This window comes from Pinus tabuliformis, chromosome J (genome assembly GCF_031772625.1).
Source record: "Pinus tabuliformis cultivar Carrire ecotype Pingquan chromosome J, CPIR1, whole genome shotgun sequence".
Classification (NCBI taxonomy): Eukaryota; Viridiplantae; Streptophyta; class Pinopsida; order Pinales; family Pinaceae; genus Pinus; species Pinus tabuliformis.
In genome coordinates this window covers 414,848,233-414,861,813 of record NC_142295.1, presented here as the reverse complement: position 1 = coordinate 414,861,813, position 13,581 = coordinate 414,848,233, and positions in this window count along the sequence as shown.

Sequence of the window (13,581 nt, the reverse complement as noted above, 5' to 3'; positions counted from 1 at the left end):
TATTGCTAGGAAAACTCACATTTATTGAGGTTATCCAACAAATGGTGCTTCTTAAAGGTCTTTAGCACCTTCATAAGATTTGAGAATTGGAGATATGCTCCTCCTAGGTGGAACTATAAACCAATATATCATCCAAATAGGTTATAACAAATGAATCTATATATGAGCATAGTACATCATCCATTTGTCTCATAAAAATAGCTTGGGCAATTCATCAACCAATTGGCATGAGAAACCATTCATACAAACTTTGCTTGGCTTTGAAGGCATTTTTTGAGGTATCTTATTCTTTGAGTCGAACCTGATGGTATCCTAACTTTAGATCCATCTTGGTGAAGTATTTTGCATGCTTCAACTAATCTAATAGATCATCTATCCTAGGAAAAGGGTACCTATTCCTGAGTGTAATCCTGTTTAATGATCGTTAATGAATGCACATTTTCCAAGTCCCATCCTTCTTTGGTATAATTATGATGGGTGACCCACAACGTAAGGTGATTGGTTGAATCACACCCTACTCTAGCAGTTTCCATGACTGCTTCTTCACTTCCTTTTCTTCTAGAATGGACTATCTATACAACCCAATATTCTACAATGGAGTGTATAGACAATTATATTTCATGCTACACTCCCCTCTTGGTATTATCCCTTTAGGCTCCTAGAACACACCTTTGTATGCATGTAGCAACTCCTTCAACTGATGCTTCTGCTCTTTAATACACCCTTTCAGGGATGCCTTTTCTCTTATTGACTCACCATCATATTGATTTTCTCTTAATAAAAGTAAAACATATTTCTAACTAGAACTAACTAGTTTCTTCACTTGGTTGGCACTTACTAATGAAGCCTTTGTATTTCCTTTATGCACACTGTTGATGTAGGATTTCCTATCCTTGATTAGGTAGTATTTATTTTCTCTTTGAATGAATATTACATCCCTCATATACATGTAATGGTTTCCAAATACCACTCCATATATGTTAAGGGGTAGTACGTCCAATTATATAATCAACAATTACAATAGATTTAGTCTCACGTTGTTTCATTACCTTGATCTTTACATTATTGTTTACCAATCCTAATGGATATGGGCTTGGATGATCATGAACCTCTAATCCAATATTGTTTGACTAGCTCCGCTGCTATGATATTAGCTTGTAAACTGAAGTTGAATAAAGAATCTATCTTGGTTTTCTTGACATGGATCTTGATGTAGAAAGCTTTGGTCATCTGATTTTATTCTTGGTGGTGAAGGCTACTTAGGTTCACCTCCTTCTAGATATATGTGCAAATAATATTCTCATCCATGTCAGAGCTAATCTCAACTTGTTTGCTTGAATCTGTGGCAAGAAGATTCGTTTTCTTTACATCCTTTTTGTGGTTTTTTGGGTTTGGCTCTAGATGTAGTTTATAAGACTTTTCCTTAGTGTGACTATCAAGGTTACAATGTTTACAATGGTTAGCATGATCCTTGCACTGATGTGCATTGATTGTCTTATTCTTATCCTTCCCCATTTTCCACTTATTCTTCCCCTCCTTGGAAGCTTCCTGATGCTCTTTTAGCTTGGAACAAGTTTGTTGCCCTTTCTTGTGGCCTATGATTTCTAGATATTTTGCCTATACATATGCCTTGTCCTCTATGATTGGCTTGAAAAGAATAACCTTCTTTTGTAGATGGCTATGTAGACCCCCCAAATACTTGATGAGTACATGTAGCTTCTTGAGAGTGATACCCAACATGATGGACATCTTTTTGAACTCAATGGTGTACATCAATACACTATACCCCTCCCTCTACCTAAAGTAGCGCCACTAGATCCATTGATCTTATACATAATTGATAAGGTAAAATTGGTACCTAATGAGGGTTTTGAATTCCTATCACACAATTAATGGTAAATCACCCTCCACCCTAAGTATCTCCATGTGGATTTCCCACCAAGTTAAAGCATGGCCCTCTAAGTTCAGTCGAGCAAATGAAATATTTTTCTCTTCATCTATATGGTGAATGTTGAAATAAAATTCTAGTTGTTGTTGATGGAACTTTTAGTTACCTTTCTAATTGTCCAGAAAGACAACCAAGAATCTATGCAGTTATATCAACCAAGGTTTGTATGGAACTTCCAAGAATGGATCATATATGCTAGTACAATAAGTAGTTGTAGTATTATAAATTAATGTCACAGGGAAAGATCTTGATATGCTTTCACAAGTCATCAAAAGAAATCCATACCACTATTTCAATTAAAACTACTCTCGTAGGAAAGTAAAGAGAAAACTTTGAAGGAAATTAATCACACTTACAAGAAAATAAGTGCACTTGTAGAAAAGTAAACACACTAGTAGTAGAAGGTGACAAGTTCAATTGAATTCTATAACAAAACTTGACATGAAATAATGTAGCTAACAAATATTTATTAAATCATAAATTGTAAGAGATTCAAACCAAGTTGTGATGTAAAGAATCACACCACAAAATAAATTGAAATTTCTGGAGAATAAGGTAAAGTGAAAACTAAATATGAAAATAGAGTAATTAGTTAAAGCTGCAAAACAGAACATTGTAATGTTAACTACAATGTCGTAGAAATGTGACTTACAATATTAACCTAATCTTTAAGCTACAACAATAATTGCACATGAATTGCCACAATGACCAAATCATGTGTTAGATTTGTAAGAGTTGTAGTTGTGTATAAATTCAAGAGTTGAACATTATGTAATTAATCAGATTAAATTTCAAAGTTGTTGCATTGTGCAAATAATAAAATCAGAGTTGCAACAATATGATAAACAGAGGATTGACTGGAAATAAATAAATAAAACTATAGCTACACTACAATGTAAAATAGTACATGGCTAAGGAGGGGTACTACTTCCTTAGATGAGGCATTGATTAAAGAAACAAAAATGGGCTAGCGAATCAATTAGTACACCATCAATTTGAATTGGAAAGAAACATGAAGTTATATTGTAGAAATTAAATTACAATCACAAACTAACCAAGTCTCTCTAAATTCTAGGTTTTAAGGTTGATTCATTCATTGATTATTATGCTCATCTCTAATTGTCCTACCAATACAAATGTCTAAAATATATTAAGAGTTCAATAGATAATTAAGAAAATATGATTGATCTATCTAGTTATAACAAATTCCTTCAAAAGATATAAAGTTGAGAAAATCAAAGGAAATACTTGTGTGGGTGAGATGATGTGTTGTAGTAGCTATCTAGATTTGCAAAAGCTTTACAAATGGTGATCTGACTGAGAGCTACAACAACAGTTTCTAGAGTGAGTTGCAGCAACAACATTGTGGAGAGTTGCAATAGTGAGGAGTCATAGCATGAACATTAACACCTCAAAGTCCCAAAATGAGTGTTAACACCCTGGAGTTGGAACATGAGTGCTAGTAGCATAGAGTCATAACATGAGTGTCAACATCTTGTACTTGTAGCACAAATATCAATAGCTTGGAGATCCAACTTGTGTTTTAGTAACTTAGAGTCACAGCATTCGAAATTGTGGCACTATGGTAGAATAGTGAGTCATAGAAACTAGCAATATGGAGTTACATCACCTTCCAGTTAAGAGTTTGAGCGACCTAGAAACAAGGAGTTGCAACACCTAGAAACCAAAAGTAGCAACACTTTGGAATAGGGAGTTGCAACAATTGTTCATGGTGAGCTGTAGCACTTGTATCTTTTCTAAAGGTACCTATGAAAATTTTCCTCCTAAATACTTCTACTTAACATAGAAAGATAATGATCTCCTTAAACACATAAAAATAAGAATTAAAATGGAATATTAAGAGAATAATTATACCTTGGCCAAAATGCATTTATATGGACAAAAAGGTTGTTGGAATGAGGCGAAAATGGGAAAAGGGTATGCAGAAAGATCTGATATAGGTACTGGAAAGATGCCAAATTGGGTTCCCTTCAGCTACAACTAGTGGTTTAACTATAATGCACTGATCTCAACTTATTATGGATTTATGTCCACTTTTTCTTCCATCTTGAATGAATATTATGAATTTTTAATGGAATTTGAACTCAGATACTCTTTCTCAGGAACTTTTTGTGACTCTTGTCATGGATCTTCACGATCTCTTAATTTCCCCGCTGATTTGACCTTTGAGTTAGTGCTTCCATCCTCTCTACAAAGTTTGAGATATCTTGCTAGAGCTTCCACGAGGAGGTTCATATTCTGATTGATGTCAATGACATGCAATTCTAGCCTTTCAAATCTCTCATCCATCAAATCATGAGGGATAATGTGAATAGAATCATTGACCATGACTAGATTTTTATGATTTTCTTCTTAATCAATACCTAGATCACCTACAGATTCCCATAAAATAACACATAGAAAACTAATCTACTGCCAATATGATCTGTAAACTATTGTGGATATTCCATTGGAATAGTTCATCACAATAGGTTTGATAAAATAATTGAATTCTACAATGAACAGGTTTATTTTCCTTTAGATCTCAAGTTCTATAATAGTTGATTTTCTACTTAAATGAATAAAATAGCTTAAATGCAAGAAACATGGAATAGAAAGAAATATATACATCCACCATCCACAATAGATACAACCCTGGGAAACCCTTATGAATGAAAACCTGCCTAGAAGGTTAGGGTACCCTATTCTCTTTTCTCTAGTATGAAAATATGCAAGTAAAAAGGAAGAAGCACTCTCTATAAAGTTACTTGAGACCTATGACCTATAAATTTGCTACAGAACCTTAACCCCCTCTATTATGCTCTCTATCTTATCGCTCCTAATTATGGAACAAAATACAATAATATAGAATGGAAACACCATCCACCCCCCTCCTCCCCCCAAACTAGGGGTAAGGTTTGACTCCCTTAACCCTCAACTGGAGCTATAATGATTTTAGACCTTCTATATTATTTTTAAAAGTCCACATAGGGATAGCCCCATTTGCATGAGTAATGGGTTCTAACATAGCATCCTCTCACACCATGGTGGTCAACATAGTAGGTGTTTGTCAATTTAATTGTCTTAAATTGTTACATAAATTATCGACCGGAGTTGGTAAACTTATGAAGTGCAAGTGCACTATATATGCTAGAAGTCCTTCTTATTAAATTAGATTATTAATGTACTTTTTTGAGTTATTTAAAAGTACTTCTATAGATGTTTTTCATTCCTATCTTACTCTTCAAATAAAATGGATTTAACACATTAAATATTCCTAAAATTTCCTCACTCCTTTCTAATGAAATAAAAAATGCTCTTCACACTTTCAAAATGAAACTTAAAGAAAACTCACACAATCTCATTAATAAAACTTAACTAATCTATTGCAATACAAATTTAGTCTCTAAAAGCATAATTATTCATCTAAAATTCTAACAATCCTTTGCATAAAAAACCAAAATGAAATTGACTTCTATTCAAAATGAAAACCACACATTTACTTATTATCAATCACTCATGCTTTGAAATGAAAACCATAAAGAAATCACTCATACTTTGAAATGAAATACTGTAAAATGAAACTATAAAGAAATCACTCAAGTTCTTAAATGAAACACTGTAAAATGAAACTATAAAGAAATCACTCAAGCTCTGAAATGAAACACTCTAAAATTATAAAGAAATCTATGAAAAACAATTACACTACCATTAACATCATTATAAATCAACTTGAAAAAGGAATGATTAGTGAAATGTTTCTATCGCTATCTGATTGAAATCAAGACTAAAAAACGATTTTAAAACATATGAGCAACTAGCAAAATGATAAAGAAAAGATACGAAAAATGAAAAGCCTTCACTATTTGCAAGGGCCCTCCACAAACAGGCAGTCGCAGAACTTTAATTGAACAGTCAACTACGCATCAGGGCTTCATTTTTCATTAACAGGTAAAATGGAGTTTGAAACAATATTGTTGCATATATAAATTAACATCCTGATCATTTTTATTGCACGGTATTTATAAAATCCCGTGTCAATAATTGTTCGAGGCTTTTACGCCTAACTTAGCTAACAGAGTTCTAAATTAAGATTCTAACAAATATCGAGATATCGTTGCTCACGATTTGCTATTTGGCAAAGAAAATCGTGAAGTGCAGAAATTTCATACTCTTGCTCACTTGTTCAGCAACCAAGTTGACTTAACCCTTTGACCACGCAATCAAACAATCCTTTGATGATATGGTTCGGATGGATAGGAGGAAATCATTAAAGGGATCAATCTCCACCTGTCCATATCTTTATCCTCTTAGATGGCGCCTCCGATCCTGATAAACCTTGGAATCAGCAACAGAAACATAGATTAGCTGCAGAATCGTGTGAATTCGGTAGCTAATACAAATATTAACTCAATAATAAGGAACATTATTAAATATGAAATATAATACAATTAAATACCTTTCCATGTCAAAAATCTTGTAGTTTGATGCCTATTGAGTTGATGATGTTGGTCAAGGAAAGGAAAAATAGGTAAGGGAGAGTATCAAAATGACGCAATCATGAGGCTCAACATTCCCCCACATGGAGGCCATTGCATGTCCTCATGCAAAAATTCAAAACTGAAAGTCTTTCTCTGTCACTGCTCCCTCAGAGAAACTTGGGCCAGAACATCCAAGTTTGTCCTTCTTATCTTATTTCTTGCAAGTGTCATTCTAGGCTTCTTCATCAAAATCTTGCATTTTAGACTCATGACCTTCATTTTTAGAGATTCATTATTTTTCTTTAATTTCTTATTCTTTTCATACCATAAGCCCATATGTAGAAGAATGTAATCATTCTCGGTCCTTTGTATCTTATTCTGCATCTTTAATGTCTCGTTTTCTTTCTTCAAATGTCTATTCAATGTCTCCAACTCAAAGACTTCTTGCTTCATAGTTTTCATGAGTGGAGGTTCTTTTGGACTGTTAGACTCGACTTATTTTTCATGGAATGTAGAACAAGATTCCTTTTCTGCAGCTCTCCTCTCCAGAGAGTCAATGCAGTCATAGATTTCTTGCTGTACTGGATCTATTTCTGGTGTTTTTCGACCTGAGCTATGAACAGGTGAGATGAAAGTAGGTGATGGAACCTTCAGTTCTTCTTTTTCCTCCACATTAACAACCTCTATAGATTGTTGAGATGGTTTTTTATTAAGCCTGGCACTTCTTCTTACATTTGAAGGGAGAGGGTTTTTAGTTTTAACTCTTTTGTTCTCTGTTTTAGCTTCCTCTATTTTATTGGATGTGCTTTCTTCCTTTTTGTTGGATTTCTTTCTTCTAACAGATTTCCTTTTAATGCTTCCTAAAATTTCTGCAATAGGAGTCTCATCTTCTGATTGTTCTTATAGTTGTTTTTGTTGAAGTAAGTTTTTAGTAGGATTCTCAGATATTCTCTTCCTTCCTCTTTTTGCTTTATTGTTGCTAGGTGACTCTTGATCCTCCTCCTTAAAATGGTCTCTAACTAGGAAGCTATCCCAATTATCTCCTAGTCTTTCAAGATGAAACTCAATGAGCATTTTTATAAGGCCATGGTGATACATGGTGTTTTCTATGAATTGGATTATTTTCTAAACATTCCCATACATTTTCCTTAAGCTATTTAACACAAAATAAGGAAGATTGATTTCATTCTCTTCGAGAAAATGCATCATCAAACGAATATGGTAAAAGAACATACAACCAAATATTCCTTCACAAGTGACAAATTTCTGAATTACTACCAACAAATTTCTCCATTTACCCTTAAGTGTTGTAATAGGAATTCCTTTCTTAGAAATAGTGATATCCATACCTGGGTTTTTCAAGAAAGTCTTCCATTCTTCTCCTTCAATGCCCCTGTTCTTAAACCATTTCTCTTTGACTCTTGACAGTCTGGTAGCTTCAGCAATAAGAGATTTTGTCATTGCAAACTTGATGTCTCCAATTTCAACCTCTACACCATCAAAATATCTGGAAAATGATTTGGTTACTTCCTTGTTAAAACCATCAAAATTTTCCACGAACTCTAGCCACTGTGCTTTCTGCAACATTTCCTTCACCTACGGATATCCTTCCATGAATTTTCTTCCACTTGGTTCTGTTCTTACTATGACGCCCATGGTTGAGAAGTTTTACCTCATAATTCGCTTCATGACAAGGTATGAGTCAGGGCTTTGTTATAGACATTTTTGTGCCTTACAGCATTGAGCATGAAATGTACATAATCCAAGGGATCCAAAGTCCCTAAATAAGTTGTTCCTACCCCTAAAGGAACAAGGTCAACCAAAGACAGCTTCTCCCAAAATTTCTCCACCAAAAACCACTCAGAAACAGTCAATTCAGGATCAATTCAGAGGCTCCACTAGCTGTCTGCGCTGAAATGCAGAGGTTACACTGGCTAGGTGCACTGCAACGCAGGTAGAAGCACTACCAGGGTGCGCTGAGCGGGAAATGACAAATGGCAAGCTCATTCAACGAGGTGGAAAGACCCTGGAAGCTTCCAGAATCTTCCTCAATGACACTTGCCTCAATGAATTCGACTAGTGATGAGTAAGAGGTTCTCAACCTCCAAGTGGAAGCAAGAACTGACAGAGAGAAGCCACAAGTCAAAACATAAGCTGACTCATCCTCTCTGCTTACATCTATATATGGATCTCTCACCCAGAGGTTCAGAAGGCTGGAATTTTGTACTTTGCAGAGAATTGTTGTTGGTTTGAGATTGAGATTAGTACATTGGGTGATTTATGCTTTGTTGGAGGAGAGGAAGGGATTCTTTTGCTGGGAGGTAGATGCTGGATCGGGACTCATTTGGTTGTATCTCCTCTTGAACCTTGTTATCATATCAATAAAGCTACTTGAGTTTCTCCTATATGCTTGTATTTCAATGATGTTTTGTTATATTTGCATATTTAGTTTATATCTGATCCTAAACTAGTTATGAATGTGAATCTATATCTTTTGTGTAGTTTTCCTCTCTTGTGATCTTGTAGGAACTAGGTGAAGCTGGACCAGTGAAAGAGCAGGCAGCGGGAAGCGAACAAAAGAGAGAGTGATTGGATCGACAAACTAGCGGAAGACACCGGTTAGTTACATCCTTCTTTCTCCATTTACATATCATAAAGAAGAATACTCAGATAGTTTTCCTTGTTTGTTGCTAAGGCACTATCACCTCTTAGAGTGGGATAGGGGCATTCCGAATTGGATACTTTTCCCAACAACAAATTGGTGACTCCGCTGGGGAGAGTATCTTGTTAGTTTATTTGTGTTTCTATTGCTATTCATTTCATAAACTCAAGAGTGCCGAATCGAACTGCATTTGCTATTTACAAATGCAAAGTAGAGATCAGCTACTCTAGTCCACTCACTGGGCTTGTTTATGATCTGAACAGTTGATCCACAAGTGCTCTAACAGCCCTTTGTGATAGATCTTAGTCCTCCTATAAATCATCCTCCTAATTGTACCTAATTGATAGCTTTTATCCGGCCAAAAACTGTAGATTAAACTGCAAACCGTAACCCAGAACCCAGAAACAACTCTCGTTTCTGCTTCAGCGCAGACTCTGTGAAGAGGTTCTGCATTTCAACGCAGGTCCCGTGAAGGCTACCTGCGCTGAAGTTCAGATTCTCTGTGTTGAGGGTGCGCTGATCAGTCTTTGCCTTGTGCAGCTGTGGTTCCCTGCTTCCTTTTGCTCAGTTTTCTCTCTGTTTTTTGCAGCCTGTTATCAGTCAGTGTACCTATCTGAAACCCCTTTTCTTTGCCTCAATTCCGCCTCGGTTGTATAAAGAAACTGTATTTGTTCTTTGTGTATTTGTTACATCATTTGCAGTTTCCCATTACAAAAGTAAACTAGTCATACTGTCGCCCCTAGATCTAGACCTGTCGTAAGTGTCGTTTTGATCTTAGGAGTGAGTTTGTTTGCTGTTCACAGTTGATTTAGCTTTTACTTTTGTCTTTTGGTTTGAATTTATGCATTTCAAAGTGTCGAAACAAGTAAATCATAAAGTGTCGTAATCGTCTTTTTGATTTTGAAAAAGAACTTGTTTGTGTTTTCACTTGAAATCGAATTCAAATTTGTACAACAACTTTCTTTTTAGGCATCAATATTAAGAAAGTGAAAACAAATACATGCATATGTGCATTTGCATTTTGACAGTTTGTATGTTGATTTAGGGAAAAGTGCATTACTATGTGCTCTATGCTCTTTGAGAAAAGATGGTGTCTTTCTTTTCCCCTTGTAGCTAGGATTTTCATTGTTGAAAAGATATAAAAGCTTGCTTATCATCTTTAGACTGCATTTAGGAATTGTATCATACATCTCGTGGTGATCCAAAAAGGCAAACTTCTAAGAAAGATCAACCTAAAATAAATTGAATGAACTTAACAACGCTTTGTAACATAACGCACAACATAGAGGTCTAGGCTAGAGACGTGTTCCGGCGTCGTAAAACCTGGTCACTGGTCGCCTCACTGATGGTTGGGTGATTCCTCCTAAGAGACGATAAGTGCCAGTACGGATTGTGCTCCCACGTACCGTCGCGTATATATTGGGAGACCCCTATAGGAATAAAACCTTTATCCATAGGAAGCCGTGTCGGCCGCCCTACTGATCGCAATGCACTGAACACAACATTTAGGAAGATTGACCGCCCGTACCCTAAAAAGTATTCTGCGGTTTTGCGAAAAGTTTGGCACACCCTCTACCTAGAACTCCAGAGCAGTTCCTTTTGGCCTTTTTCAGACTCTATAACAGAAAAAGTCCATCCGAGCATTTGTCACTTCGGGCTCGTTAAAACATCGAAGGAGACTAGAGTCATCTTTAGCTTTTTCTCGACTCTTTAAAATTGAAAAATCAAGTTGTGTCTAGGTGTCGTTAAAATTTATTTTAAACGGAACAATCACCCCTTTTTCCTGCATTGATCTTTAGGTTGAGAAAATGGAGCCCACCAAACAAGGAATTCCTCTTGGTGGAAATCCTAGTCCCTTCTCCTCATGGGGAGATGTTGGTGCGCCCCATATGGCCACATTGTCGCTTCTAGGACTGACAATTGGCCTGCCGGTCTGGCTCTTCTCGACCAATGTCGTTCAGAAAACCACTATTCCTGAACAGTCGAATCAACAATTAGACGAGTTCAGAATTTCCCACCAACCTTCTACTTCCTATAATTTTTCCTCTCTTCCTTCCTCTTCGCGTGACAGAACTGGCAAGACTAAAAACCAAGTTCCTAAGGAGAAGAAGGAAAAGAAGAAGAAAGAGAAAAAGAAGGAGCTAAAGGCAAATAAGGGAAAATAAGTGTCGTCTGATGAAAATCCACACACAGCACTGACCAGGCCTAAATCGCCATGTGTCATCTGCAAGGGAGACCACTTTCATAGAGATTGTCCCTGCATCCCTCGGATACTAAGGGACTGGTCTCCCCGTTTGCACAATCCGGTGTCGTCAACCTCTGATAGCCATGTTGAAAGTACACCGTCAACTAGCGAAAGTGAAGTTCTAGGACAGAAAGGGAGGGCTAGACCTCCCTGTAGACTGTGCGAAGGCAACCATGCCCTCCACCGTTGTCCCTTCTTAGACGAGGCTAAAAGAGTCTTAGAAGATCGTCCGGTTTCACCGTTACGACTTCCTCCTGGATATCAAAAACTCTTGCCAAGTCCTTCGTTAGTTGAGAATCCAGCTGGCCCGCTCAAGTGGTCAGCTGAAGCGTCTATCATTGAGGATAAACCGACTGAATCAATACCAAACGAAAGTCAAAAGGTCGAGGCGGCAGTTGACCCGGTCTTGCCTTCAGAGGATTTATCTTCGAATGATACAATCACCGAAGAGGATAAGGATGACACCATCCAAATTCTCTTCATCAACACAGACTCCGAAGAACACGGGGGCAATGCACCCATTCCTTTATCGCAGGAAGGAAATTGGTCAAAGCGATATCCGGCCGTCTATTCGATCCCACCGCCAAGCAACCTAGTCGTGTCCTTCGACTGGAACCAACTAGGCAGACCCCGCTTGCCAGCCAGCATACCATTCAGAATTATCGTTCAAATATACATAATGGTAATGGCTGGCACCATCATTGATGAAGGGGCATCTGTGAGTATCCTTTCCTCTATTGCTTGGAAAGTGCTTGGTTCGCCAGCGCTTTTGCCTGAAATGAGAAATCTATCAGGCTTCGATAAAGGAACCAGTCGACCTTTAGGGATCCTCCCCAATGTGCCTATCACATTGAAAGGGAAGACCGTTCAAATGAACGTGATGGTCGTTCAAGGACCCTTGGATTATAACCTACTCCTTGGACGAGACTATATATATTGCATGGGAGCCATCGTCTCCTCACTCTTTAGAGTATTGTGTTTTCCACACGAAGGAAGAGTGGTCAAGCTCGTAGACCAACTTTCATTTCCTGGATCACGCATCGCAAATAGTCATATACCATCCCTAAATGGTCTCTTCGCGCAAGAAATGTCTCAACCCACGGTCCGTCCTCCCGATGAGCGCGAGTGATTCAGAAGGATATGACTGAAACCCAGGGGGCATGCGTCCTGGTCTGCTTCGGCAGGAAAACTTCGAGTATAGGGTAGGTTTCCGCGGGAGAGTATGACTAGTCCGTACCCCGTCCGTGATTGGAAGAGGGGTTGTTCTAGAATAGGATTCTCTTGTCAAAGTTATGTGAGTTGACAGAACTGAGTCAATCGCCTTTGTCTATCTCGGTAGACATCGCCAAAGAAGTGTTTTGTTTGCTGTGTGAATAGAACAATCTTTGGGTGACCTGTAAGAGGTAGGCCTCTCTCGCTAAAACAAATGTTTTATCGGACTAAAGTAGGGGTAACTTTGAAACTCTGTTTTATACCTGGGGGCATGCAAGCCTTTTGGAGTGCAAGCAAGGGGCGGATATTTATTTTTTAAATTTTCAGGTCCTCCCTTTAAACCTGTAGGTCTAACCCTTTAAACTCGTAGGATTAGTCATTTCCAAGCTTGCATAAAGAAAGGATTCCGGGGCAAAGCTTTATGAGGTGCAAGCCCCATAAAAAATGGCATCTTAAATGAGACATTCTTATCTTATGACTGGAATCGAGCAGTTTTAGCACATAGTTCATGCTCGTTAAAAAATAAACATAAGATCGAGCAAGTGTTTCAATCTGCGTTTAAGCTCGTTAAAAAATGAACTACCCGGTAAATAACCACTGCGAATGTAGATTTATCAGCCATTAAAGCCTTGGTCGTGTTTGCACCATCACCTCCACTTTTCCATTGGCCGATCATTCACCTCCATTTGATTGTTTACCCATTTTGAGGAACAGTTGCGAAGAGTTATTTCACTAGCCATCCTTGTGACACTGCCGTGATTGGAAAATTCCAAACCTTACCTGGAATCAGCTGCTAACCCGTTTATCACTCGTTCCTCAAAAGACGAGTCTTCTTTAAGCTCTTTACATCTAACTCGTAAAATATGAAAAGATTGCCGAGTTTTGGCCTTCCAACTCGTTAAAGCGACCAGAAGTGCTATCCCTCCTCTAGATTTTAATCTTTTTGGACCTGAGGGATTATTGCACAAAAAGATCGAGCGCTTTTTTTGGTCGGCTCGTTAAAACTATCGAAAATTCATCCCTTCTGTATTGT